The sequence below is a fragment of the Peromyscus maniculatus genome, chromosome 18 (genome assembly GCF_049852395.1).
Source record: "Peromyscus maniculatus bairdii isolate BWxNUB_F1_BW_parent chromosome 18, HU_Pman_BW_mat_3.1, whole genome shotgun sequence".
In the NCBI taxonomy this organism is placed as follows: Eukaryota; Metazoa; Chordata; class Mammalia; order Rodentia; family Cricetidae; genus Peromyscus; species Peromyscus maniculatus.
Genome location: NC_134869.1, coordinates 33317526 through 33345220, shown reverse-complemented (window position 1 = coordinate 33345220; position 27695 = coordinate 33317526). Strand labels below are relative to the sequence as shown.

At 36.6% G+C, this 27695-nt stretch overlaps 1 protein-coding gene across 2 annotated transcripts in view; it reads left to right on the top strand.

The window, feature by feature from the left end:
* The window catches only part of Syt1 (synaptotagmin 1), a 514933-nt gene that overhangs the window by 82040 nt on the left and 405198 nt on the right, over positions 1-27695 (top strand). For both annotated transcript variants that reach the window (XM_015993276.3, XM_015993274.3), the window contains exon 2: positions 20474-20574. The gene's annotated coding sequence lies outside the window, so the exon portion shown is untranslated. The remainder of the gene's footprint in view (positions 1-20473; positions 20575-27695) is intronic.

The window sequence follows — 27695 nt, the reverse complement described above, 5'->3', positions numbered from 1 at the left end:
AGGCATCTACTGAATGGCAAAAACTGATGGACAAAAATGTGCTTAGTTTCCATCTGCTGGACAGTATTTATGTATCTCCATTATTGAGAATACATTAGAGGCATTTGTTTCTTTTCCTTATTGTTTAACTGAAAATGCCTTTTTTCTCTCTACCATAGAGAAACCTCCCCTGCTTTCTCATTCTGCTACCTGTGAAGCACTTAGGCGCCTTAGCTCGATCCTCACATTATTTCGGCTAATGCAAAAACCCTCTGGGATTAAGAAATATTACTTTATTTCTGCAGCTTTCCAATGGGCTCAGAAAGATTAAGTAATTTACCTGTGGTCATACAGCCAGTAGGTGGGTAGAGCCAGAATTATTTTTTATTTCTTTCAAAAGGAAAGCCTTTGTTCCCTGCATTTTTTTTTTTGAGAGCCAGAATTCTCTGAGCTGGTCCAAATATACTTTTTCTTTTTACTTTATAAGGCAAAATGTACACACACACACACACACACACACAGAGAGAGAGAGAGAGAGAGAGAGAGAGAGAGAGAGAGAGAGAGAGAGAGAGAGAGATTGATTTTAAGGTATTTTTAAATACTCAGCAAATAAATAGTGAACCCCTGTGAAATGGATAAGTCCTTAACAGTAGAGGAACTACATAGTTGAGAACTCTTTTTTAAAATCAATAACTGAATCCTATTTTACCCCTCATACGCTAACATTTCCTGAATTTCCTCTTACTATGTAAATCATTATGGAGCTCCATTTGATAGCAGAGGCTTTCAGGGTTCTGTGCACATTGTCATGTTCAAGAGAAAGAATCGTCACTGGGGGGCACATTTGACATCTTATCATTTGATGAAGGTTGTAGTCTAAGATAAAGATCTCTTCCTTTCCATACATCCTTCAGTTAAAGGATTGCACTTTGGAGGCACGGGTGGCCACAAGCAAGACAAACACTGCTCACGGGGCCAACTGCCTAATAACTGAGGAGGAGCAGGAGACAACCAAGGAATCAGCAAACACATCGGCATTCTCTTTGACTTCACACACAGAGCAAGGCTTATGTGCCATCTCCTTGTCATAGCTCGGTGTTGTTGTCTTTGGGCGATGCCTGCCTCTCCCACGGTGACACTCAGGTGTTTCCCGAAGTCAGTGGACATGTATGCATTCCTGCCAGTGCTCAGGAAGTTTTACTGCTTCTTTTCTTCATGTGGGTATAATTTTAAACAAAGGAATGGGCACCACAGCTTGTTCCATTTATGCCCCTCTGAAACACTTTCAAGATCTTTATAATTCCAACTCAGAAGAGTCTTCACAGGACCTAAGGATGTTATGTTTGCATGATCTATGTGAAATTCTTTTCATATACATTTATTATTATAGTATGCTCACCTCAAAGCTCATTTCGTCATTTTTACCACAAATTGTTCAGTCACTCAGTTTTTTCCAAATATAAAATGCTGTCCTCAAAAGTGCTCTTAAGTAATGACTGATTCAACTCAGCAAAGATGTTTCTTATTAAATATATGTGGTTTTATTTTTATCAAGTATAAAATTACATGTAACAGTGAATTTGTCCATTTAAGATGTATGCTTAGAGCTGTTGAAATTACATTTTTTAATAATGTTTGTAATTTAAAAAGCTGTCTTACATGAAAAGCGGGCTTTATTGAGCTTCAAATAGTCTTTCATCCTCCCTTGTACAGCTGCTATCTCAAAAGACATTGTTTAAGAATTGGTGCTGCAACTTCTAAATGTAAATGAGAATATTTTCCACTGGAGATACTTTCCTACCAACTATAAAAGGGAGACTTCATAAGCACAGTATTGCAGTGGATAATGCTAGCAAGAGATGCCAAAAAAAATAATAACAATCAATCAAACATACAGGGTTTCGTTTACAATACAAAACATTAGATGTAAGGGCTTTGTAAGAATATGTGTACCCATCACAGAATGCTACTGATGTCTACCCCTTTTCAGACTAATAAAAACACAGTTGTGCTGACTCTTTAAGCTATGAAGGGACTCGGTAGAAAAGTGAGATAACAGTGGGAGGCGCCTTTATGTCCTCTGGAACTCTAAGTACATTTGAATGTGATGTTGTGATCAGAGAGGCCCCAGAAGCAGGCCATGTTCTGAGGGATGTTTTTCTAAAGAGTTTGAACTCCAGGATCCAAGAAACAAAGACATGCTGCAGTGTCTCTGAAAGCAAGTCACAGCCACAGGAAGAACTGGCTTCTAGAACAAACTGCTTTCACGTTTCATTTGAATTCAAAGTAATTTGTGTAGACCTGAAAAATCCTATATTTGTTTTGCAGTCTAAGAGTCACATGTTAGCAAAGAAATTGAGCAAAATGGCAACTTTCCTACTCATATGTGCTGGGAGTTTTGCTTGTCATAAAAGAAAGTAAAAGGTGAAGGTGAAAGAGAGCTTAATTGTTTGGGATTTTAACTTTGTTAAAGTTCACTCTTTTATAGATCTTTTTGACATCCTTGATTTCTCTAAGCTACTATTTTAAGTAGCAGCATGAGTTCCAGATCTTTTTGTCATGTGTTCTTTTTTTTTTTTTGGCTGTAATTTAAATATATAATGCAATCTTCAAAGTCATGACTAATTTCCTAAGTAAATAAATAAATGTATATGAAACTTAAAATGGGAACATCTTTCTGACATGGACTTTCAAGCTTCCTCACTTAGCATCCTTCATCAAAAGAAAAAGAAGAGGAATAGCAATAAAAATAAGAATGAGGAGGAAGAAAGGAGGAGGAAGAGGAGGAGGAAAGAGGCAAAGTCTTTTAGCAACTAATGAAACCATTTGGTGAGCTAGACATATAAGGGACAGATTGACTTACTCACTGACTCAGGAGCATCACTTTCTCCTAAATAGGACCCTAGATTTAAAAAAAAAAAAAGCCAATATAGAGTGAAACCATTAGTGTCTTGTTAAAACCAGGTCATGGTACATGATGAGGTTTACAGGAAGATTCTCTTCTGCATCAGTTCAGCTAAATATGGCATCTGGGAAATATGAACTGCAATGATGAATGACCTAGAAATTTTTCAAAGAACCAATAGGCTAGCTAAAAATTGTAAAGAAAGACCTTCCATGTGTTCCCAGGAGAACTAAATAATATTAGTTTATACTGTAATGATAAAAGTTTTATTAAGCCTAATGGTCTACACAGTGGCCCCGAGGAACATGTGGAAGAGGTAGAAAGTAATATAAAACTATTAGAAGTCTTTCTTTTATAGCCCAATATGACTCCTTCACCCATTAATTAGCTAAAAAACTTTCTTCAATGGCACATATATCTTCATTCCTCCTCTCTAAAATAGACCATGTCTGTGCCCACACACCCATTGTGTGGATCAATTTAGTATTTATTATGCCGCAGTAGTCTTGACTTTGTGTCTTCAGTCTTCCTCTCTAATTCTACTGAAATAAAATAATGTGATGAAGTTCATGTTGTACCAATCAGTTGCTTTTATGTTTAAGGAATTTAACCATGTTCCCTTTATCTTTCAAGACACTGATGATGTTGCCTTTAAAATCATTTCCTCTGTGCTTCCTTGGATCCCAAGCATTGAAGGAAATACACACGAGTAGGTGGTTGTTGGTTCCCGTGTTTAGTAACGAGGACTTATTTAAGCTTTACTAAGCCTTGCAAACTGTTCAGGTAGAAGACTTTTTAATACCAGGTAAAGTGATATCAACTGCATTCATTTTACTCAGAAACACTCAAAACTGAGGGATTAAAACACCCCTAAGATTTTGTAAACATTCCCCATTTCCTTTGAGAAGTATATTGAGATGGACTTACCAGACTGTGAAGTTGTATTGCTCCTCTACATCTTTATTCCCTTTTCTGTTGCTATTGTTGTTTTATATGTTTATTCCCTTGGTTTTGGAAATAATGTGATCCAATTTGTTTTAGTTTGGTGTTAATTGGCTTCCTTCAACATTTAGGACTGTACTCATATAGGTAATCTGTGAAGTTTGAGTCACTCTTCTGATTTAGGTAATTATTTCATGAGGGTATACAGTGAATCACAATAAACAGAAGTTATTGGCTATGATTCTCACAAAAACTAAATTACTTAGTAGTATTTAAAGTACTTCCTAGAATAGGGTAGTCACTCTGTAGCATTCTTTCTGGAATTTAAAAATCAATATACTACCTCTAGAGATGGACTATTTTCACTTTTTTCTGTTCATGCTTATTACATATGACCTACAACCCAATCAATGAACACTGAACATCAGTACTGGAAAACTATCTCAAGGCTGCATCTACCAAGATGAACCAAATAGGTCAACTTTGTAAAGAAAACAGAAACATGCAATAGATGTGTATGGGTGCATGCACATATGTGTAAACACATGTGTGTGATTATGCATGTGTATCTTGTATGGTAAGAGTAGTAAAGTTTAGCCTATGTGTGCTCTCAGTCTTGATCTTCACAGGATATAGTATGAGGTAAGCTGCCAGAAACATCTTTCTTAACACTAAGCCGTATAAGAACAAGGAAATTAATCCTGACTGTGAGTAAATGACATTACTTTCCTCCAGCATCATTGTGTCCCTGAAGTCTTTTTACCCTAACATACTCTGCCCCCCAGAAAATAAGACATTTTGAAAAGTCAGCACCTATTGAGTTGAATCCTCTCATGCTACTTGAAAATCTTTATTGTTTTGTTGTCTTGTTTCAAGAACGCTTAACAAAGCTATATCATCTCAGGAATGATTTGATTTGAATATTAAGGATCAAATCCAGGGCCTTGAACATGCTAAGTGTGAAGTTTACCATGGAATTATGCCCCCATCCTCCCTCAAATGATTTTTAAGGATTTTAAACAATATTGTAGACCATAGGCACAATGTCACTAGAACTCATAAATCCTCCATACATTCAGGCAAATTTCCCCCCCTTCCAGCCTTTCTAGTTGGTTTACTATGAGCTTGACTCTGTTGTTTCCCATATGTGGGATCATACCGATTTTATCCTTCTGTGACTAACTTATTTCACTTATCAGAATGTGTGCATATATTCTCCTGTGTTAGGCTTGTTTTGGGCTTTCTGTGTTTTTAAAAACTGAATAATATTCCATTCCATGCACACGCCATATTTTTAAATCTGTTTATCTGTATTCTGAGAAGAAACAAGGAGACATATGACATTGGCCCCTTCAATGGTTCCATGGATGTGAAAATATTACAGAAGCAGCAAAAGCAAAAATAGATTAAAATGGCAGTACAATCAAACTAAATTATCTGTGCACCACCAAGGAAACAATAAACAATGGAAGGAAATATATGCAAACTACGGATAATAAAGAGTTATTTTCTGAAATAGATGAGAAACTTCCAGAAATCAATTGTAAAACAAGTATTAACCCGATTGAAAACTGTCCTAAAATCCTAAACAGATATTTCTCTAAAAGTAACATGTAAACTGCCAAGTATGCGAAAAATTACTGAACATCCCTGATCATCGGGGAAAGGCAGATCAAAGCTACAATTATGTATGGTGTGCTTCCACTAAGAATGGCTAGTTCCAAAGAGACAAGTGACAGCAAGTGTTGGTGAGGATGTGGCAAATAGAACACCTACATGATATTGGTGAGAATGGACAGTAGAACAGTTATCCTTAAAAGCTACATAGAAATGCCTCAAAAAATTACAATTATCAGGTGGTCCAGAGTATCACGTCTGATTTGTTTTGTTTTGTTTTGTTTTGTTTTGTTTTGTTTTGTTTTTTGCAGACCATGATTGAAACTAAGATCTTGAAAAGTTATCAGCATGCTCTCATTCATGGCAACATTATTGACAATATCTGAATTGTATAAATAACCTGGCAGATGAATGGGTGAAAATGATGTGCATACGTTGCGCTTGTATTTAGCTTTTAATAACTTTCTAAAGTATAAGGAGAATGAGCCAAACCCTCCATTGACATTCAGTGCTTGGGATAAATCCCTCCTCCTAGCTTTAGGAATCAATATTCCTGACGGGTCTCTGTGCTTCAGCTCTTCTGGTCACCCTGCTCACTGCCTTTGAAACCTCTATTCATACTAAGTGTCCCTGGAAACATACCCTCCAAGCTCCACGCAACTGAGGTTTCAATTATAACCTAAATCTCAAACATAGCCTGTAAGAAAAAAAAAGTGTTACACTATTACATAAATAATTAATTGAACATGTATTTTCTAAGAAACATCAGAAAGAATAAACATTTTCCTTGTCTAAATCATCTATTCATCTACCTCAAATTTGAAAAGGTGATAACAGAAAAAAAGGAAATTATTTATTATATTATCTTTAGCTTTAGGGTTAGTATACTGGCTATAGGATGGTATACATTCTGTTTTTAGAATTTTGGAATATGTATCTACAAGGTTCAAAGATTACTCAACTGGAATGGAATTGAGTGCACACCACACTTTTATTGAATGGGTATAACCATAAAGAGTATACTATATGTACCATTAAAAAGGGTTTTTCTAGATGAACTCTACAGAATATTAGCAGTGGTGGCATACACCTTTAATCTCAGCACACAGGAAGCAGAGGTAGGCAGATTTCTTAGTTCCAGGCCAGCCTGATCTACAGAGAGAGTTCTAGGAAGGCCAGGGCTACACAGAGAAATCTGTGTAAAACAAAACAAAACATATAAAGATAAGAAATAGTTTTTCATTTAATTTTTCACATTTATCTATTTAGTGTGTACACATTTGTGTGTGAATGTGTGTATGTGAGTGTGTGTGTGAGTGTGTACGTACGTACGTGTCCACATGTATGTTTATGTGCCATACTGCATGTGTAGAATTCAAAGGACAACTTACAGGAGTTGATTTTCTCTTGCTACCATGTGGGTCCTGGGAATTAAACTTGGATTTTTAGGCTTGCTTGGAAAGCACCTGTGCTTACCGAGCTATATTTCTACTACAAGAAAAAAAAAATCCTTAAAAGAAAATAAAAATGTATATGGAAGCGTTATGGCATTAGTCTCCTACAATAGACCTGATGCCATCTCACCATAGCCTGGGTATTTTTAGACAAAGGAATTGTGAATTTACTTGATAGAAAAGATATCTGTTTTCTCCTATTTCTGGAGTATAACAAAGGAAGAAGCCTACTGTCCTTCTCTCGACATAGAACATGCTAGTTGTGAGCAACTGAATGTGAAGAATATAGAGTTATGCACAAGCCTGGAATATTACCATAAATAACAAGATTTAATTGTTAATTACCTAAGGTTTATTGTTACTGAGCATACTGACATAATTTATGCACACTAAGCAGGCAGATGACTCAATCTAATAAAGAGAAATTACTCTTAATTTTATTTTAAGATGTAAATTACTTTTAATATTAAATCAAGCTTTTACCTCCTGTGTCCATCTCCTTTTGTACCATATCATCTCAAAAACAATATTTGTAATTCATGAAAAAGTAAGAATTGAATTTTGTAAGATGTTTAAGCCTTGAAGAAATACCATTTTCTTTAGCAAATGCTTACATATCCTGGTTAGGCTGATATTGTGGACATGAAGGTGGAGAATATTAAACACATTTCACAGAACCCAGGGTGTCCGAGAGAACACAGTCTCTAATCCTCTATTTTAACTTCCTGCTAAATAGACCTACTTGATTTACAGGTTGATATTTCAAATAGTCCATGTTTAAGTTCAATCAAATACATTTCTTCCATCAATTCTACCTTTACTGATTCTCTTGCTTAACCTCTTTAAATATTATGTCAGCTATTTTTTATAGGAGATGCTTCTTGAGGGTTTTCACTGGTGAGAAATAGATTAGTGGAGCTCAGGGACTTATCAGTGATCTCACAACATATAACCACAAAGTTAGGTATAGAGTAAGGGAATAGGGGGAGGATTGGATCACCCTAGGGAAGGGAATTGGGATAGACAGATACAGATGGATGGGTTGGGGCCGGAACAGAAGGACTAAACAGGGAGAGGGAAGGAATCGGAAGAGGCAGGGAATTCAGATGGACAGCTAAAACTAGGGGCCATTTGAAGGGTCATTAAAAAAAAGACCCTAGCAAATTCTGGAATCACTTAGTTGCTATGTCTCTTAATCATCATGTGATAGAGTGTTATCAAAGATATGACATTGCCTAGAACTAATTAGGTCATCAACAAATATTCTGAAGTAAATGAAATAGTGAATGCTATCTTAAATCGGAATTCACAGCTTTTGACCATGTCTGTTGTATGTCTTGTTGGTTTAACAATTATACACCTGAGTCATTCATCATACCCCATGTCATTAAATCCCTGTAACTGTAAAGCAAGCACTGGTACCATAATTTTAATGATGAAAGGACTCAGTGATTTAGCAGTAGTCTCAATATGTCTGATCTAGTTGTAAAGCTGCAGTCAAAACTAAATCTCTCTAAATCTCCAGTTTTGTGGTCTGTCGTCTTTTCCATCTTGATTTATTTTGCATAATAATTAGTTTTCTCTTATTTCAACTTTCGGCTTTGGCAGGGTATATGTTGCACGTATCTATCATATAACTTATGTCAGATCACGAAGAGTAAGAGCATACTGACAAGGTAAGTCATGTGTGCACTTACAGAGCTTTAGTCTGAACCCAGAATTCTCAAATTCATAAAGGTAGATTAATTCCCCATTCTGGTATCTGGTATGATATTTAAGAAAGTATTCCTTTGTGTGTTCTTCATCCACATATAAAGCACAAGTTAATATTCATGAAGATCAAACTTAACTGTAATCATCACTGATTTTTTGCCTACACATGAAATCAGCATATGGTTTCAAATTCTCTTAACTTTTCCAGTATGTTATTGAATAATTCCTTGCTCAAAAAATAAATAATAAGGGCAATAAATATAATCTTAGCTAATATTTGCATGTAAAGCATTAAATATAACAGTGCTCTTAAATTTTCCTGTGTCAGAACAAAGAATGACATCTCACCCAGCCTAGTGCAGCATGATACATTTGTTGAATGGTCTTTTCTCATGTATCTTTTACTCAAGTTAACAAATATGTATTGGGTTCATACTGTGGCCATGGTAACAGTGTGGGAGCTATGAGAAAGACTAAGATATCATTTGTGCCCTTGAGGAGTTAATAACCTGATAGCAAAAGTTGACATGTATACAATCCAGTGCAGTAGTTTCAAGGATAAAGTGAGTGCTTTAGTAGTGATAGAAAAGGCTCTGTGAGCATAAAGAGTGCAAGGCTAGAGGGCAGAGCAATGCAGAGCTGGCGTTGAAGTGGCAGGATATTAAAGGCAAGATATCAGTCACAAAACCAAAGCGCATACAGACCTGAATTACTTAGCGAGCTGATGGTATAGAGGGAAAACTCTCGGGGTCATTTCATGGAAAACATCAATAATTTGTGACACTTAATCAGATTTGCCAGTGAAAATTGGGAGAGGTCAAAGGTCGATTCTCATTTCTTATCAGATCCTGAGATAGAACACACAAAATTAGAAAATGCTCTGGGGTAAGTACGCAACTTTTCATTTGAGAAGAAAGCCATGAGTAGTTCATCATCACTTGGAAATTTTGATCAGAGGTGCAGCACAAATACCAGCCCTAAAGAGACAGTGTTGAGATTATTGGTGTGCAGTAATATCTGAAACCATTAGAGGGACATAGAAAGTTATGGAAACAGAGCAGGACTAAAGATCAATAACTGGGGAGTCAAATACAGATGTAGTATAAGAAAAAAAGAGAAAGAAACAAAATACAGATCTAAGAAATCCCCCAAAGAGCACACACTGACACATAAGCAAAGGTTTAAGTGGAGCAGAAAGGCATCCAACAGTTTAACCATGTGGAAGTTTTCCAATGTGAGAATAAGGAGTAGGTTTGATACTCAGAAGGTTGATGCTGATGTCACGGAATGGGATAGGGAAGCAAGATTGCTGAAGATTTTGTAGAAACAAGTAATTAAATTATAAAAACATATTTTCAAAGGCTCGTTTTTAAGGATGAGAAAAATGAATATTTGGTTCAATGAGTAGGCAAGGTGCAATTAATATTTTGGCTTAATTTTGAAGACATTGAGCATACTTGTTTACTCAAAGGAACAAAAATGAGGGAAAAAGAGACTCTTATCCATGTGTCCAGAGAGCCTAGTCCTCATTTGGGCTATAGATTGTTTATTTCCTGAGAATAGAAACAGTGTATCCAGCATATGTAATGTTTTATTTTCACAATGACCTGTACACCATATAACCCTATAATTACCTCAAGAAAGGAGAGAGGAAGGGAGGAGGGAGAGAGGGAGGGAGGGATTGAAATTTCAAAATGAGCAGGTCAAGGACACAGAAATATAGTGCAAAGAAATGTGTGTTCTACATCATTTTATTTGAAACTCATCTGTGAAACAATGTTCCTGGTACAATTTGTGTGTGTGTGTGTGTGTGTGTGTGTGTGTGTGTGTGTGTGTGTGTGTGTGTTTGTGTGTGTGTGTGTTTATATAGACACATGTACATATATGTGTGCATGCACAGTGCCCATCATGTTTGAAAGAGGGTGCCAGATCCCTTAGAGCTAGAGTTACAAGATGTTGTGAACCACAGCCGTGATGCTGAGAACCAAACTCTAGTCTTCTACAAGATTAATGTACACTCTTAACCACTGAACCATCTCTCTAAATTTCACAGACACCCCTAATCCCCCATTTATAAGATATAAAGAATGATCCTCTTCATTCCCTCTGAATTCTGAGAAGGAACTAGATCTGAAAGGTCTGGTAATATGTAGACATCTGTCAAACTGTGGTCCTTATGTGCCAGGTGTATAATGGGGTCCTTTTTGTTTGTTTGTTGTTTGTTTTTTGTTTTTCAAGACAGGATTTCTCTGTGTAGTTTTGGTGCCTCTCCTGGATCTCACTTTGCTCACTCTGTAGACCAGGCTGGCCTTGAACTCACAGAGATCCACCTGGCTCTGCCTCCCGAGTGCTGGGATTAAAGGCGTGTGCCACCACTGCCCAGCTGAGTGGGATCCTTTAACTCAAGAGAATACCTAAGCAGGACTTGAGGGGCTTCTTAACAGTGTCATATTTAATACTGTTGTTTTGTTTTTTTTTAGCCTACATAATAGTTAAGCTGCAGTGTGAAAACAAATTTAAAGAGAACTTATTTGGGATAGAGTCTAAGTTGTGGTATTCAATGAATGAATAAAACAGACTTTTCTACTTTCATGCCTTGTGTTCAGGGGAGAAAAAATTAGTGAAGAAGCAAAGGTCATCTATAATGTCATGTGTTGACATTATAAAGAAAATATACACAAAGTAAGATTACTGGGATGAAAGGGAACGTCCCCATGCAAAAATGACTTTTGAAGAAAGACTAGGATAAACTAAGACAACATACTGCCAATGTCCAGGAAAAGACCATGAAGGAAGACAAAGTGTTTGGAATGAGAAGAAGAACAAAGTATGTTGAGCTGGAGGAGTGGTCAATGTAGCTGGAGAGTTTCTCTCCGGGTCCCACCAAGCCCCCACAGTCCTGCAGCCCACTTATAAAATAATCACTCAGAAGCTTATATTACTTATAAACTGTATGGCCGTGGTAGGCTTCTTGCTATCTAGTTCTTATATCTTAAATTAACCCATTTTTATTAATCTATAAGTTGCCATGTGGCTCGTGGCTTACTGGTATCTTAACATCTGTTTCTCATGGTGGCAGCTGGCAGCATCTCCTGACTCAGCCTTCCACTTCCAAGAAATCTCCTCTCTCCTTATCCAGCCTACATTATACTTCCTGCCTGGCTACTGGCCAATCAGCATTTTATTTATCAGTCAATCAGAGCAACACATTCACAGCATCCCCAGCAGGTCAACATAGCTAAAGCAATTCGGGAGGATGGAGAATGATACAAAACACTGTAGGATGTCAGGCATTTGATAAGAACTACAAGTTAGGCTAGAGCAAATAGACTGACTATGGTGTAAAACTTGACAAAAGTGTGAACAGGTAGAACTGGAAGAGCCAATAGTGCCCAGAAAATAAAATGTCATTAAATGAGTCCAGATGTCCTAATCAAAGCTTGAATATTTTAAGTGAGCAAGTGACATAATTCATCAGTTTTTGCATTTTTAGCTTTGTGTTTCTACCACATACATCATGGAGAATGCCTTGCTAGAGAATCAAGATTGTCTTCAAGGAGAATATGTCTAAACTATGTGCCAGAAGTCATTATCTATTGCTCTTTCTGCCAGCATCTTTCTTGATAATGGAAATGGCTTTCTAATCAAGTGCGTTAGGAAAATTAACTTTATATTGGTGTTTAGCATGGATCAGATGTAGCAAGTTATTCCAGAATTTATCTCAATCTCTAAGTATAAAGTGATAAAGATTTGGGTCAGTGTTCTCAATATTAAGAGTGGAAATGGAGAGCAAATGTGTCTTTTGCAGACATAGGAGAAATCATTGGCAGAACTGTGGCTGGTTACAGACAAAAAGAAGGAGCAAAGATGGATCGATCTGATATTCATAGCGAAAGTATCTGTCCTTTGGATTTGCGTTATTCTCCTATTATAAAATGGCCAGGAGACTGTTTAAAGTGAATATTGGATGACCAAGTAAGGAAAAAAAGACAGAAGGTGAGGGAGTTGTCTCTAGTCTTAGGCATTTAGAATCTGAAGAAAAAGTATAAAAGTCCTTATCAGGATTAAAACAAATAATTATAGTCTATTTTGTTCATTCTGTCTCCTCTGTTGACTTAGCCAGGAACAACTGTCTTTCATTCATATAAAGATGTGTTATGGTCATTAGCCTGAAGGCAGACAGAAATCCAGTCTGAGCTCAACTTCTATCTAATAGTGTCACAGTGAGCATGTTACATAATCACTTTATTCCCAATCTTCTTAATTGTCCAGTGAAAATTGTATTATCTTCCTCATAGGAAAGTAAGAACTAGTACATCAGTTCTCAACGTTGGGGTCAAATAACCATTTCACAGGGGTCACCCAAGACCATCAGAAAACACAGATATTTACATTATGATTCATAACTGTAGCAAAATTACAGCTGTGGAGTGTCCACAATGTAAGGAACTGTATTAAAGAGATATAGCATAGGAAGGTTGAGAACCACTGTTGTACATGATCATTATTAATGAATTTAGCAATGTCCCAGAAATCTGTGGTTTGCAGATCAAAGATATCATTAGATAATTAAACAGATTAGATTCTCAAAGAAGATACTGAATTGAATATGAATTGATCTCTTTGTACAAAAAAATTAAGTACAATGCTTTTTACAAAATAGATACATGCTTAGATAGTAGTATATTAATATGATTTGCCCTGTTTCTTATACCTAAAGAATAAGAGGTCTTAAAGAAAACATTTCATTAGTTTATCAGTATATATCTAAATGAACATGGAAATAATGAAAGCCATTTAGCATTTGTTCGTTTTATATAATGTTCTAAAATTTTATCTGTTTGTCATTAATTGGACTTAATTATAAACACTATAAAATTCTAGCTTCAATAGTTTGAGTACCTCTTTGGGAAATGCACGCTACTTACCTAGCATGTGGGAGGCCCTGTCTCCAAAGCCAGCACTACAAACAAGTGAAGGGTCTCTTCATAATGCTTTCAGAAGTATGAAGTAACTTTAGCGGGTAGTGATAAGTATTAGGCCTCCTGAAGGCCTCTCCACCATCGCAACAAACCGAATCAGACCAAGTCAGGAAAAGCCCAGGTTTAATGGGTAAAGCACTCCCAGGCAATTCCCCGGCACCGCAGAGAGGAGAAGGGGACAAGATCTGAAGAACCACAAGTCTATTTTCAGGGATGCTGCTGATACAGCCCCTATGGGAGTCATCCTGAGCCTTTCTGTGGGAGGAGCTGTGTTTGGCAGGCTTAGAAGGGCTGGGATTGGGGAGGAGCTGTGTGAGGTGGAGCTCCCACCCAAACATTCCAGACCCTTTGGGTATGGTGATGCCAGGGTGCCAGGGTGCAGGGGTTGAGGTGGAGCTCCCACCCAAACAGGTAGTAGTCAGTTTCCTAGTCTTTCTTTTATCCAGTACAATCAATTAACTAAAAATCTAATGGGCTTGGGGAAATCTAACTTGTTGGAATAAATTATGGCCTTTTACATTTGATGGGAGAAACGTGTAAATATGCAATTGCCCAATTAAGAGTGAGGCTCATTCTTTCCCTTCCTTTGTTATTACCTAAGGAATATGAGGATTCCAAAAGAAGTGGGTAGCTTAGGGAAATGGGCGTGAGAAGGTCTCTGTCATTACTCAACCTGTATGAACAGCAGTTTTCTTGTTCTTCTGGTCCCCACTGGGTCCGGTTTTCTTCCTTCACTTCTGAGGCTTACCGTGAAAAGTATAAGCTTAGAGTGAGCAAAGTAGTCTGTACAAAATAGACAGTTGTATGATAGTAAACTTTGAAAATGACTGTAGTTTTATATTTGTTTCCATTAATATGATGACTTTTTTTTCCTTGGATTAAAGCCCCTTATGTAAATTGTAAAACTATATATGGTGGCCTAACTACCACTATGTCCAACATAGTTTCTTTAAGATTACTTATCAACATAAAAAAGTGCTGTAACTTATTCACTTGAAAATAATACTTAGCCATTCAATCAACATAGATTCACTATAGGTGCACGGTGACTTTTTGTATTTTGGATAACATTTTGTAGGTTTGTTTTTCTTTTTATGTGAATATCTATGTTGAATTGGATTAATTCATTCAATGTCCAGAACAATTATATTGGAAAAATGATTTAACATATTTTTTGATGTGAAAAAAAATCAAAGATTGAACTAAATTCAAGTTCTCATGTTATACTTTTAAAAAGAAAGAATTCCATGGCAACCAAAGACTAACAGCATTTAGCAATCAATTAGTGAGGATGAACAAAGCTCTCAAAAGATTTGAATATCACTCAAAAGGGCTTTCCCTTCTGGACTTTGACCACTAATTCCTTAACTTAAATCTACGGTAAAATAAATGGTAATATATATTTCAATATATATTATATCACACTATTTAAAAGCTTACATGACATATACAGTATGTTTTTTTACTGTATCGTTCAACGGGCATCCTTTAAAAGCATTTGGATCTGAGGAAAATCTTGTGTCAAGATGCTGCAGGTTTGAGCTTTGATGGCGCTGCATGTATTCTCACCTCTAAGAAAGGCTGTCCATTCTCTTCTCCTTTGCCATTCACTGCTGTCCCTCAGTCTGCTGCAGTTCTGAGCTTAAAGGGTTGATTGTGATTGCTGTGGGGAGTGAACTTTACATCTTTTTGCTTATTCAAATGAGACTGTGACTGGATCTTAACGTTGGTGGCATGAAACTAATTACTAGGACTTTAGTTCCTACCATGAGGGGGAAGGGTAGAGAGGAAGAATCAGCTTGTATGCTTATGTGCTTTTTCCCAGCTCTGTTGCATATGCTTTGGCTCAGTTTACCTACATTCTCACAGTGATGGCTATTGCTAGCCAGACAGCTCTTGGTTACCTAGTAGCAATATGCCACTGTGACTCCACAGAGCTGGGGCTGAGCATGTGTAGCTCTCTCACAACCGGTGGTTTCAGCAAGAAATTTAGACCATTCTTTGCTAAATAAATACATTCTACCAAAAGGTCTAAGCCTCTTTTGAAATATTTGGAATCAAACTTTAAAACGAATTTACAAAAGAAAAACCACATTCATTAGTCCTTGCTAACAAAGGAATAGCAAAAGCAAGCTAATCAAGGGAACAAAACCAATTTTTAGCAATTCACAGCATAGTACGCATTAAGATTTTAGAATTCAAAAAAATACAAAAGCAGATGATTTTTTTTTCATGGACTCAATCAGGCAAGAGAGACAACCTTTTCAAATTCACTTTTATCTTATAATTGTACAATGAAAAAGTATATGAAATACCCTTGTGCTTTTCATCTCACAAAGAAAACAGTTATAAAAGATTTTTTCTCAAGCATTATTGTTAAAAGACAAAACACCTTAGTTTTAATAAACCAAAACTTTCTAAGTATCTTTGTTACTTTAAAAGTCTGAATTTTTAGGTAGAGGTAATATGTAATGCTGGTTTGATGTAGCCTGTGTGTAGTAGTGGGGGCAATGTGTAGTCTATATGACAAGGGTGTCTGTCACTAGGTTGAAACCTAAGAAATAGGGCTCATAGTTCAGTTATACCACCAACCAACTGTACATTTGGGCATCTGAGTTTCCATTTACGATCATCTTTTCAAGGGGCAGCATTAGGAAACTTTGTTGAGTCTATAAATAAGCATATAAACACAAGCAATTTGGCAAGCTGTATTTGGAGTTATAGTCTTTTACAAGTCTATTACAGACTTGGAGTTATTGTCCATAAAGGAGGTAATAGCAGGAAATGGATAATTCCTGAGGCTTTTGTTTGGTTGGTTTATTGGTTGTCCTTTTGACTTTTTTGCTTGTTTGTTTTTTTTATTTGTTTTTCCTTTCTAGGTTTCTAATACAATTAGAAAAACATCTAATCTTAAATTATTTCTTCAGCTAGAAAAAAAATTAAAAGTTCAGCTTTACCTCTTTTTCCCCTTCATTTTTCCTTTGCCTGTTGTAGACAAGATTTCTCTCATGCAAATATAGAACATTGGGGGGGGATCAAATGTGATTATTTTTAAATGTTCATGTCTTGGGTAATTGACTGATGTATTGTCTGTGACTTGCTTATCCATGAGGTCAAATGCATGAGGTCAGGCATCCTAAACTAATTATTTCTATTTGTATTTCGGAGGTTCATTGAATCCGTTACCCTACATTGACTTCTCTAAAGTTAATTTTCTATACTAAAGTATTATTCAAATTAGCCTTTTAAAAATTACACTATAAGGCCAACCATAGACAAATGGGACTGCATGAAATTACAAAGCTCCTGAACAACAAAGGAAATAGTTAACTGTGTGAAGAGACAACCTATAGAATGAGAGACAAGTCTGTCAACTGTACATCTAGCATATACAAAGAACAAAAACTAAACAGGAAAACAAACCAGTCTAACACACTGTTTTCAAAAGAAGGCATACTATCAGCCAGTAGGTATTTTTAAGCTATTCAATATCTTTAACCATTAGGCTAATGGAAACTAAATCTATTTTGAGATTCTATCCTACACCAGTCATAAAGGCTGCCATCAAGAAAACAAATAAAAGCAAATGCTGGGGAGGATGTAAAAAGTGAAAAACTCTTATTGACTTCAGTGAAAGAGTAATTGGGTACAGCCATTATGGAAATCAGTGTAGAGGTTTTCCCAAAATAATAATAGATACTCTGTGATACTGAGCTTTCTGACTCCTGGGCATAGTCCTAAAGGTCTCTCTATACTACTACTACTGCTCATTTTTGACCTACTGACAACAGCAAGGAAGTAGATTAAATCTAGCTGCCCATCACCTGATGATAGATAATGAAAAGGCGCTACACAATGGAAAGCTATTCTGCCACGAGGAAATATGAAATTATGCACTTTCAAGAAAATGGACAGAACTGGGAAGTAGGTAAAGTGATGTAACCCAGGCTATGAAAGACAAACACTGCATGTCCTCTCTCATCTGCAGACCTTAGCTTCTAATATTTTCATACGTGTCTTTATATGGAGTGAGTATAGATGTCAGCAAACTGGAAAGGGGCCTCCATGACAGGGAATAAAAAGAGGCCTTAAGGGAAAATTGTAGGGAGAACATAGAATACATGTGCTGTGAATGTGAAAGGGGAATGACAGGGACACAAGGGTTTAGGTCGGGTTGCAGGGAGGGAAATGGGACAGAGAAAGCAGGTTGAGATCAACCAAAATCAAGAAAGTGTAACACTGCCATAAGGAATTCTACTATTTGAATGCCAAAATGAAATAATTACTTAAAAAAAATGGAATAGGGAAAAAAATGAACACATGTCAAAATTAAGGGCATCCTGAGGAAGTCATTTGGACAGTTTTTCTTGGAGGAAAAAAATGTATCTTAAGTACATTCCCTCAGGTTATTTAAGATTCTTAGACTATTAAAGGAATCCATTTCTAATCTAACAAAATTTATAATACATCCGTGAAATAGGTGAAAACAATTGATAAATTCAAAGGCATCTCATTCCTATGACAGTCTGCCAATCATCCGATAGTGTCATTGAGATGGAGGCAGCATTAACTATCCTCTCCATGCTTTGGACTCTGTCGGGCACAGACTCGGCCTTCAGTAAATGGTTTCTAAGAAAAATGAAGAATGGATTTCTATAGAAAATGTCTTCAGTTAATAGCATGTTGTTTTATGCAGCTCATGGCAGTGCTGTTTCTGGCCAGAGCTGGAAATTTTCTTTAACCCTGTGACTTTGCTAACAATTCTTCTAGTTTAGTCTGTGTATTGAAGTCTATGCTACCACTGTCTCCACTGCAGACTGCTGGAAGTCCGTGGCTCGTGAGTAGCCCCACAGTCCCAATCACAGATGGCTTTTAATCTCTACGGTTTGGCTCCCAGAACTCATATGCTTTGCTTACTCATATATTTTTCCTCGTTGTGGAGATGCTGATGCTGGTGGCCCTCTTTTCTGAGGAAGTAATAGTTTTGAGACACAAAGTCAAAGTCATAAGAGCAACATTATAGATGTTTGCTGGTGGGAAAAGCTACTTTGTGCTGGAAATCACTGTTGAAAAAATAATCCAGTTGTGAAGGGTTACAATTGTGTAACTATCAAACAATCCTAGGTTGTAATAGCTCAGAAATGTAGTGTTTGATTACCTCATGCCTGGTATTATGCTGAAGAATACACATACACCCATCTTTACCTATGTCAGTGATAACCTCTTATACTTCATTCACAGTGAGCACCTATAATTATCCTTGAGAGTGAAAAAACATTCTACGTGTGCCTTGGCATATCCTATATATGCATTGAGCCACTTGGCAATTTGTAATTTTTATTTCTATATGCCTGATTTTTTTTTAAAGAAGAGAGTGTCTGTCTTTGCTCTTTTTAGTCTCTAAGAACTTCCTGCCCAAAAAAATGCAAGGCAAAAATAGCCAAATTTCACTGAATAGATTACAGATTTTAAATTAGTAGATAGAGAGAGCCTGAGTGAGAGACAACTAACCTTGTTCTGTTATAGCCAGGAAACTGACTCAAAAGCCACTCAACAAGTAAACTCCCATGTAGCATCAGTTCTTTTAAATCAAGGGCTTTGATTTTCCCAAACCCAGAAAACTATCACATTGTCAGATGGGTTTACGCCAGGGTGATCCTGGTCCATCGGTTGGTAAATAGTATCACTTAACAACTGCAGATAGATTAATAAATTGTATGTGGACTGTGGCGAAAGCTGCAGGGAATTACACATTCACTTAGGATATTGTAGGAAAACTTGAATCCTCAAATAACAGGGTGTTGCCATGTAAGCTTCCTCCAGAGAGTTGAAAACCAAACTGTAAATAGAGTAGCATTGTCTGCTTGATATCAGCACATCAATTCATCTTTTGAAATTAACTTATTTATTTTCATTGACAAATAGCAAGCCACATGCATTGATGGTGTTCAACATGATGTCCATGCACAACCTTAATTCCAATTTAGGATGAAGTCCATACTTAGTACTTTACTTCTTAAATATAAGAGTGTAGGTTTGGCGTGTAGAAACAGGAGGTCCAGTTATTTTTATCTTTATGTCAACTAGAATAGAAAAGGGCAACAGGAAATAGATTAAAGGGAACAGAAAGGGAAGGTGTAAAAGAAGAGAGAAAATACATGATTAAAGGAGCTGAGGAAGACAGTGACTAAGGACGGGAAGCAAGAATTGAGCCTCTGGAATACTCGACACAGCATCTTTACCAATCAGATGCTTATGTACAACACACAGCATTTCAATATCTTCCCTGGGTAAATAGCAATGTCTTTCCTTTTTATTAACTCTGCTGCAGCTGCTGTGGCTCACAAAAGAGATGCACAAATCAGAATAGACTCGGTTTGCTTTTCAATGATTCTAAAAAGGTGGGGGAACATTGCCAGAAAAGGACAGCTCTCCGCTATCCTAACATGGAGTCTTGTTAGCAAAACAAAATGTGAACTGCTTGGAGATAATTCCCTGTTGCTGGTAATTCCACTGGGGACCTTCTGTGGCAGCGGAGGCTGTTTCTCCTCTGTGGACCCACGCCACTGAACAGGATAGATCTGAAGGAATATAAAAAAAGTTGCCTTTAAAAACCAAGTTGCTCTTCTGAGAAGTCTATTCTTCTAGGTTTTTGTTTGTTTGCTTGATTGTTTGGTTGGAGATTTTTAATGTCAGCATGAGTCATACCTATCGGTTCTTAGCCTGGAGCACCCAGCACAACTAGGAATCGAGGAAGCTGGAGTCGCGAATGAATAATGAGTGGGCTGTGTAAGCAGAAGTCTATATTCAGTCAATAGTAAAAGCATGTGCAGAATTGCAAGCCAGCATGTTCATGGATTCTCTCTGTTTTCTCTCCCAAGGAAAGCAAGAGCCAGTGAGCACTTGAACAACCAACACCTGCATTCAGATCGAAGACTCTGCCCTTGCCATCCTGAAAGCTCCACTGGACCATCTCGTTAAGGTATTCAGGGGGAGAAATGATGTTTTTGATAGGTTTTGCTGATTAATAATGTGCATCCCATCCTTATCAGGATGTGGTGGGGGCATTTGTGGAGATAATGAAACTGTATTGGTTACTTTTCTTATTGTGTTTACAGAATCACTCATATTAAATAATTTATGGTAGAAAGCAGTCATGTTTTGCACAAATGGCCTTTTTTATGCTATTTTGTGCACTATTCAGTCTTTAGTGATAAGCAGGGTATAGTAGAAAAGTTCACTCCACAGCATGCTGGCCAGGAAGCAGATAAAGGGGGGTTACCTTTCTCCTTAACCCCCTTTTATTCGGTCCTGGTCCTCATCCATGGTGGGTCTTCCTCTGTTCAGTTAATCCTGACAAATACAGAGAGGAGTGTGACACCAGTCTCTGAAGGAACCCTAAATTCCATCAGGTGGACAATGAAGATTGGCCATCGCAAATTGTGTCTCTTTAAATTTCTTTTTTATATTAAAGGGACATTATTATCTGTCATGCATTCTGGAATTGTGACTTTTTTTTAATGTGTCTGAAGTGCTAGTTTAGTTAGTGGGGTACTTAGATAGCACTTTGGATGTTTCCCCCAGTTAGTTTGGACTTTGTTAATTCCAAAGCTGTCACGGTTCATTATCTACAGATGATCTTGAGCAGCCTTGCATTCTGAAAGAATATGTCATGGCATCTGCCTCTGTGCTTTGGGGACCTGCGACACAGATGATATTTTAGCTAGAATACTGGGTCAGGGGGGCAGGAGGTGTAAGCAAAATTTGTTTCAGAGGAGTGTTTTCTGGGGCCACAGCATGTCCCTTCCTTTTGTTTGGTGCCTAATCCAGCAAGGAGGTGAATGTATCACGTTGTAACGATTACATGTGTTTGAGTGCATAATGGGGCTGTAAAGTAGCTGCTTGACTGTCTTATCTAATGAATGCCATCAAATTCAATTATCACCCTTAGACTCTTCACTAACCAATCAAATTACTCCTTTGCACTAAGACATTTCGAACACACTTTTACTAGGCATACACACAATCCTTTGTAGTAAATTGGTGACTCACAGATTTTTATTTGGACTTCTGTGTTCCTGATGTTTAGGATTCCTAAAGCATTGCCTCTGTCATTACTGCCACTCTATGTAGGAGGAATATTGTTATTATGAAAAAAATAATCTTTGTATCTTTATTTCATACTACTTATATCCATACTAGGAGTTATACAAGACTGGTATGTGGCCCCGTGTCTGTAATCCTAGCACTCAGAAGGCTGAGGCAATGGGATGGCTATAAGTTCAAGGTTGTCTTGGACCACTGAATGAGGTTGTTTCTCAAAGCAAAAACAATAAAACTTTTTAAGTAAAACAAAAATGAGTATATAGGAACTATGATTTTTTTTTATTCAGTGGGATCATATAATAACAAAAGGTTTGGGCTTTAGAGATGAACTATTTCAGTTCTAGAACTGTCTGTCTTCCTCATAGGAAGATGCCACTGTATAGGACCATATGTGTTATTGTTGAACTGTGCTTTTCTAAATTATCAGAATTTCTTCACATGGGTTATTAAAAGAGTGGTCCTAAAACTGCTCATACCTGTTGTAAATAGCACCTTCATTTTCTATGAAATAATTACAGCAGTGCTGATATGTAACAGAAGCTCCAAGCATTTCATAATAGGAGCTGCCCGCCATCATAGGGTGATTCTTACCATACAGAGCTTAAAATATTTCTGTTTGATTGTCTTCTACTTTGATGTCTTTGGCTGTCTTCTGTCTGCAAATATTTTGGAAACATTTCAACAGGTAGCCTAAAATCAGGCCACAGGCATGGATCAGAATCTTTGGGAATGGACAATAGATTCACTGTTCAGTTATACCTATCTGGATATTGCTATATACCACAACATTCAATGAGGACTGTGTAAGAGCAAGAAAACAGCTGGTAGGAAATCACAGTGAAACTATGCATCTGTCATTGACAAAGAAAATAGAAATGCTGAAATTAAGTTTGGATTTCAATTTTCTTATATACATGCATTTCCTGAGACTACACTAAACAATATAGGTGACTTAACTTATTTGCCTTTTACTTATAAATTAATATTTAGAAATTAAAAATTCTGTATTTGTTGTTGATTAATGAAGCCAGAGGCATACACATTGATTTCAAACTTTCTAGTCAATGATCTTTACCATAGTGAATAAACATTCAATTTGTCATCTGTACAATCATTATTCTCTTTGACTCCATATCCTTAGTTTTGTTAATCTTTCTAAGTAATTAGCTTATATGTTAACATGTTCTTTATAACATAACACAACATAACCTTTTGTTATGACATGATCCCACTGAACAAAAGTCCAATAAGCACTGTTTATTCAAGAATTCCAACGTGTACTTCTAATTCATCCAACTGAGACAGCTCTTGTGGGTGTCTAAAAGGATGCAACAACACTGGTAAGATTATGTAAATCATGGAGACTGAAGTTCGTGATTTCTTCACGAGTAGTCACTCTTGTCTGCCGAATTTTCTCATTGTTTTAGTTTTAGTGCAAACGAAGTAGAGTATGCCAAGCTCTAAAGTAAGTATACACGTAAATGAGAGGGGCCAGAGCACTGTCTTCTGAACTGTGAGAATACAAAATGCTGTGATTACCTCGGGCACATGGGAGAAAGCAAAAATCACCTCTGACACTAGCAGGAAAACAACAGAGACTATTTGACGAATATTTGACCCATGAAATTAATGCTTGCCTCCTCCATGGTGAGCCCACTGAGGCAAGGGTCTAAAAAAGAAAAAAAAAAATGGCCACAACTTTACTTTTGCAGGCTGGCATTGTAAAATGATTGTATCTTTAAAAGATAGGGATGGGTTAAATTGTTTTTCCAACTCCAGGAGCGTCCTTGATAAATCAAGAGGGAAGAAAGGAAGGGGAGAGAAGAGTGAGGAAAAGAAAGGGTTTTTGTCAGCTCCCTTCAAGACTGCTGTAGAGAAAAAAACAAGAACTAACTTCAAGTGTGTCGTTTTCTGAGTTTTATTCATAAATTAAATATTTGAAATCTAAAACATATTCTACATAAAAAACAATGCTATAAATCATGTTTGACGCATTGATTCATTTTTTAAATTGACAAAATTATACTAAAATTTTATGATTTGTAATACTTGAAGTGAAGAGCAGTAGAAAACAATGTTTTCTGATTCCTAAGATTATACCAATTAAACAAAATGCTTCCAAATTACTTATTTGCTCTAGGTATCAATACCAAAGGAAAGCAGGTTTGATTATAACTAGACTCAAGACTGAAAAGGGATATAAGCTATTTTTCTAAAATGCAGGGATTTTCTAAAATGTGAGATTTGGGCAGGAACTGTGTTCTTCTGAGCAGAGAAAAAGGAGATGGAGAGTTGAGATGTTGATAGAGCTATTGGAGGAAAGGCAAAAATGCCCAAGCAGTACAAGATAGTACTGATATCAGGCTAGTAAATAGAAAAGATGAAACTGGGAATCATTCTTCATCCCTGGGATTCCAGCACTCAAGCATCTCAGACAGAAGGGTTGAAAGGAACCCAAGACCAGCATGGGTTATTTAGTGAGTCCTGTGTCAAAATAATAATGTCCATTAAAGGTTATGTCTGTAACTTGGGAAAATAGGTTCTCTTTTTGAGAACCTTACTATAGCAGCACCACATCCATTTAGAACTCAGGTAAAGAGACATGGTGAGCACAAACACTGATTTGGTGGATCTCAGTGGACCCAGTAAAGAGAGAACCCCTCAGTCCTTGAGTTTCTACTGATGCTCAGTACAGTTCCTCAGAATTGCTCAGTACACGGCTCAGGCTGTATGATCTCCATTTGTAAAAGAAATTTGATACTTTGTGTCTGTCAAGAAGTAAATAAAGTATCAAGTAAACAAAATTCACCAGTTCTTGCCTTTATCCACATAGCTATTCAGTTAATTTATTGAATATTTACTGAATATGTACTGTGTTAGGATCTATGCAAATTTTATAATTTATAATTGACATATTAGGACACAAATAATATTTTGTTCTATTTTAATTTCTATATTTTATTTTACTATTTGATGTTGTGGAATATTTGTTTACATTGTAAAGATTTGTCACTGCCTAAGGCAACTTCTGATTGGTTTAATAAAGAGTTAAATGGCCAGTAGCTGTACAGGAGGGATAGGCAGGATTTCCAGGAAGAGAAAGAAAGAAAATGAAAACTCTATGTACTGGGATTACACTAGGGAAACACCATGAGACTCTAAAGAAGTTGGACATAGTGTACAAAGTAGAGATAACCAAGGCACATGAACGAATGTACATTAATAAAACCAGGCTAATTTAAATTATAAGAGCTAATGAGACAAGCCTAAGCTAATGACCAAGCTTTCATAATTAATTATAAGTCTCTGTGTCATTATTTGCATGCTGGCAGTCCCAGTGAGAAAGTACTGCTACATTTTATTTTTATTTGTGTTTATTAAATCTGAGTAGTTGGAAAGAATAGGTGGTGTTAGCATTTGGGCCAGAAATATGATTACCTTAATGAATAGCTTTCAACTCAAGTATTGTCTTATTTCTTTTTTATTCAGACATTTTTAGGAGGTTGTGGTGTACCTATAAAGATCCCCTATCACTTCTGTGTAAACAAAACAAGAGGTTGAGAATGGTAAAGTCAACAGAAGTATTGTACATAACTAAAATTCTCTATACAAAGTGAGGAAAAGTTCATAAATTCAAGCTAATGTCCTTACTATAGCATCTCTTGATTTGACCTAAGCCTCACTGCCAATCTCCAGGATAAGACAAAAACTCAAGAGCAATCATGGAAAAACAACAGCATATAATTTTTGATCGACTCTAGTTTAAGTTAAAGAAGGCTAGGAGAATCTGTGTTCCTAGTAGCTTCTATGGAAAGTTAGCGTGTAACTCTCTAAACCCCTCAGTGTTCAATACATCTCCCCTTGAAGAAAGCTGTCAGGAGGGATCTTTAAATGTGACCACAGCTCCTTTCTATCATGTTCTCAAGAACTATAAGCAAAATATAGACTAGAGCACTGAAAACATGTGAGGAGTTTTAGGACAGACAGGCAATGTTTCCTCTCAATCTCAATTTAGTAGCTTCCAGAAAGTACTGTGCAAACCTGAGCTTAATCAGATAACAGTATTATTGCTTTCTAACCACATGTAAATGTCTGGGGTGAGTTGATTACCCATCTTTGGAAGTGATGCTTCATAGTTGCATGAGTGATACTATAATGTCAAGTATTGTCACTGTCACATATGAAATTCCTTGATAATGGTCCTTGTGTTTAGTTTTCCAATCAGTCTGTCTTTGTTTTATTCTTCCCTGGTCCAACCAATCTTGCCCATGATGGAGCCTGAGTCCATCAGGCTTGAGCCTGCAACAATAATGTTGCTAAGGTATTAAATTCCAGTTTCAACACCAATCTCTGAGTACTAGTCCCAGTTCTCAAGGAGATTTCATTTTTCCCCAGAGACATGGATGATTAATAAGGGACAAATACACCAATTATCAGACCCACCAAATGTTAGTGTGCACTAATTCTAATCATGTGGTCTCTTTGCCATTTCCCCACTCAAAAACCCTGTTTCCATTTTAGCCTCACTGTTTCTTACTGTGTTCAACCATCATCCAAAATCATCTGCTCCACTTGTTTGAATCTTATAAAAAAAATACAGTGATATAAAAGTTGTGTGAGTTGCCTGAGAAAATCCTTAGGGCCAGGCCTAAGTAATGGCAGGGTGCATGTAATGTGTCATTTGTGGAATCATAACCCATAGTCTGGGCCGGAAAGGCCTTTTATCTAATCCTCTTCTTAATTACATTTTACAGCAACTAAGTGTACTACTCCGATACATCAAAATAAATATTCCACTCTCTGCTGTTCATCTGGCAGAGTGACTTTGGCATGTATTAAATTGGGCTAGCCAATTCCAAGTTCACCCAGGACTGTGTGTGACTACTCAATATAAAAATAACAGGCTGGACTTCTGAAATTTTGTTCACTTAAAGAAAATGATTGAATTGGGATAGTAGTGATAAATCAGGGAACTGATAATAAGACGGGACATATATCAAATTTGGAGAATGTTTACATTCACTGAAACAAACCAGTGACTTGAGAGGTCTAGAAATTTTATAGCAATGTTTCATCATTTCCTGTAAACTAGTGATTGATTGAAATAATATCAGTTAAAATGACCTAATAAGTTAAAAAAATATTTATTTGAGCACTACTTTAATAATAAAAATTTCTTTTTTAATTTTATTATGTTGATATTGATTTCCACCAAATGATGTATTTTATAAAAGTTTTTTCTATTTTAAAGTAATAAAAGAAAAAGTTTTCTTTTTATTAGTTGGCTTATTTGGTGTTGATTTATCTTATTGGGATGCAGTTTTGCAAAGTATTTGAGACATAAGAATAATCATATTGCCTGAACCACCTTTGAGTTGGTGGCGTCCTCAGTATCTTGACTGAATCTGTGTCAGCTCTGGTTTGTATACTTTGTTAGGGTTCTGTCAGAGTGTGGGAAACTTCATTAAATAAATGCAAATCTATAATTACTCCAAAACTAAAGGTTAATTAAAAAATATTTAAAAATAAAGTTTATATTCAAATCAATAAAAAAAAGAATTATCATTTTGCCATACATACAATCTCTTTAAATACTGTGCTGCTAAACGTAATTTGAACACCCCAGAAATGTCACATGAACATGGAAAAGATCTTCCCATAATCCCATTTAGAAGCATAAACGAAGCAAGAGCAAGATCAGGCAAATGGAAGAATATTTTCCAACACTCAGTAAGAACACAAGGCGACAAAGGGAATCACTAAAACATAAATTCACTTGGATCTCTATCGTTATGAACCTTGGGAAGCTTTCTGCACTGCTCCCTGAGGCCTGCTCTCACAGAACACCATTAGACGGTGAAGTTTATGAACTACAGAAATGAATTTACCACAGTTCTCTGGGCTGGGGAGTCTAAGGTCAGGGTGCTGGCAGATTAAGTATCTTTCAATGGCCTATTTCCTATAGGACTGTCTTTCTGTGGAAGCCTAACACAGCAG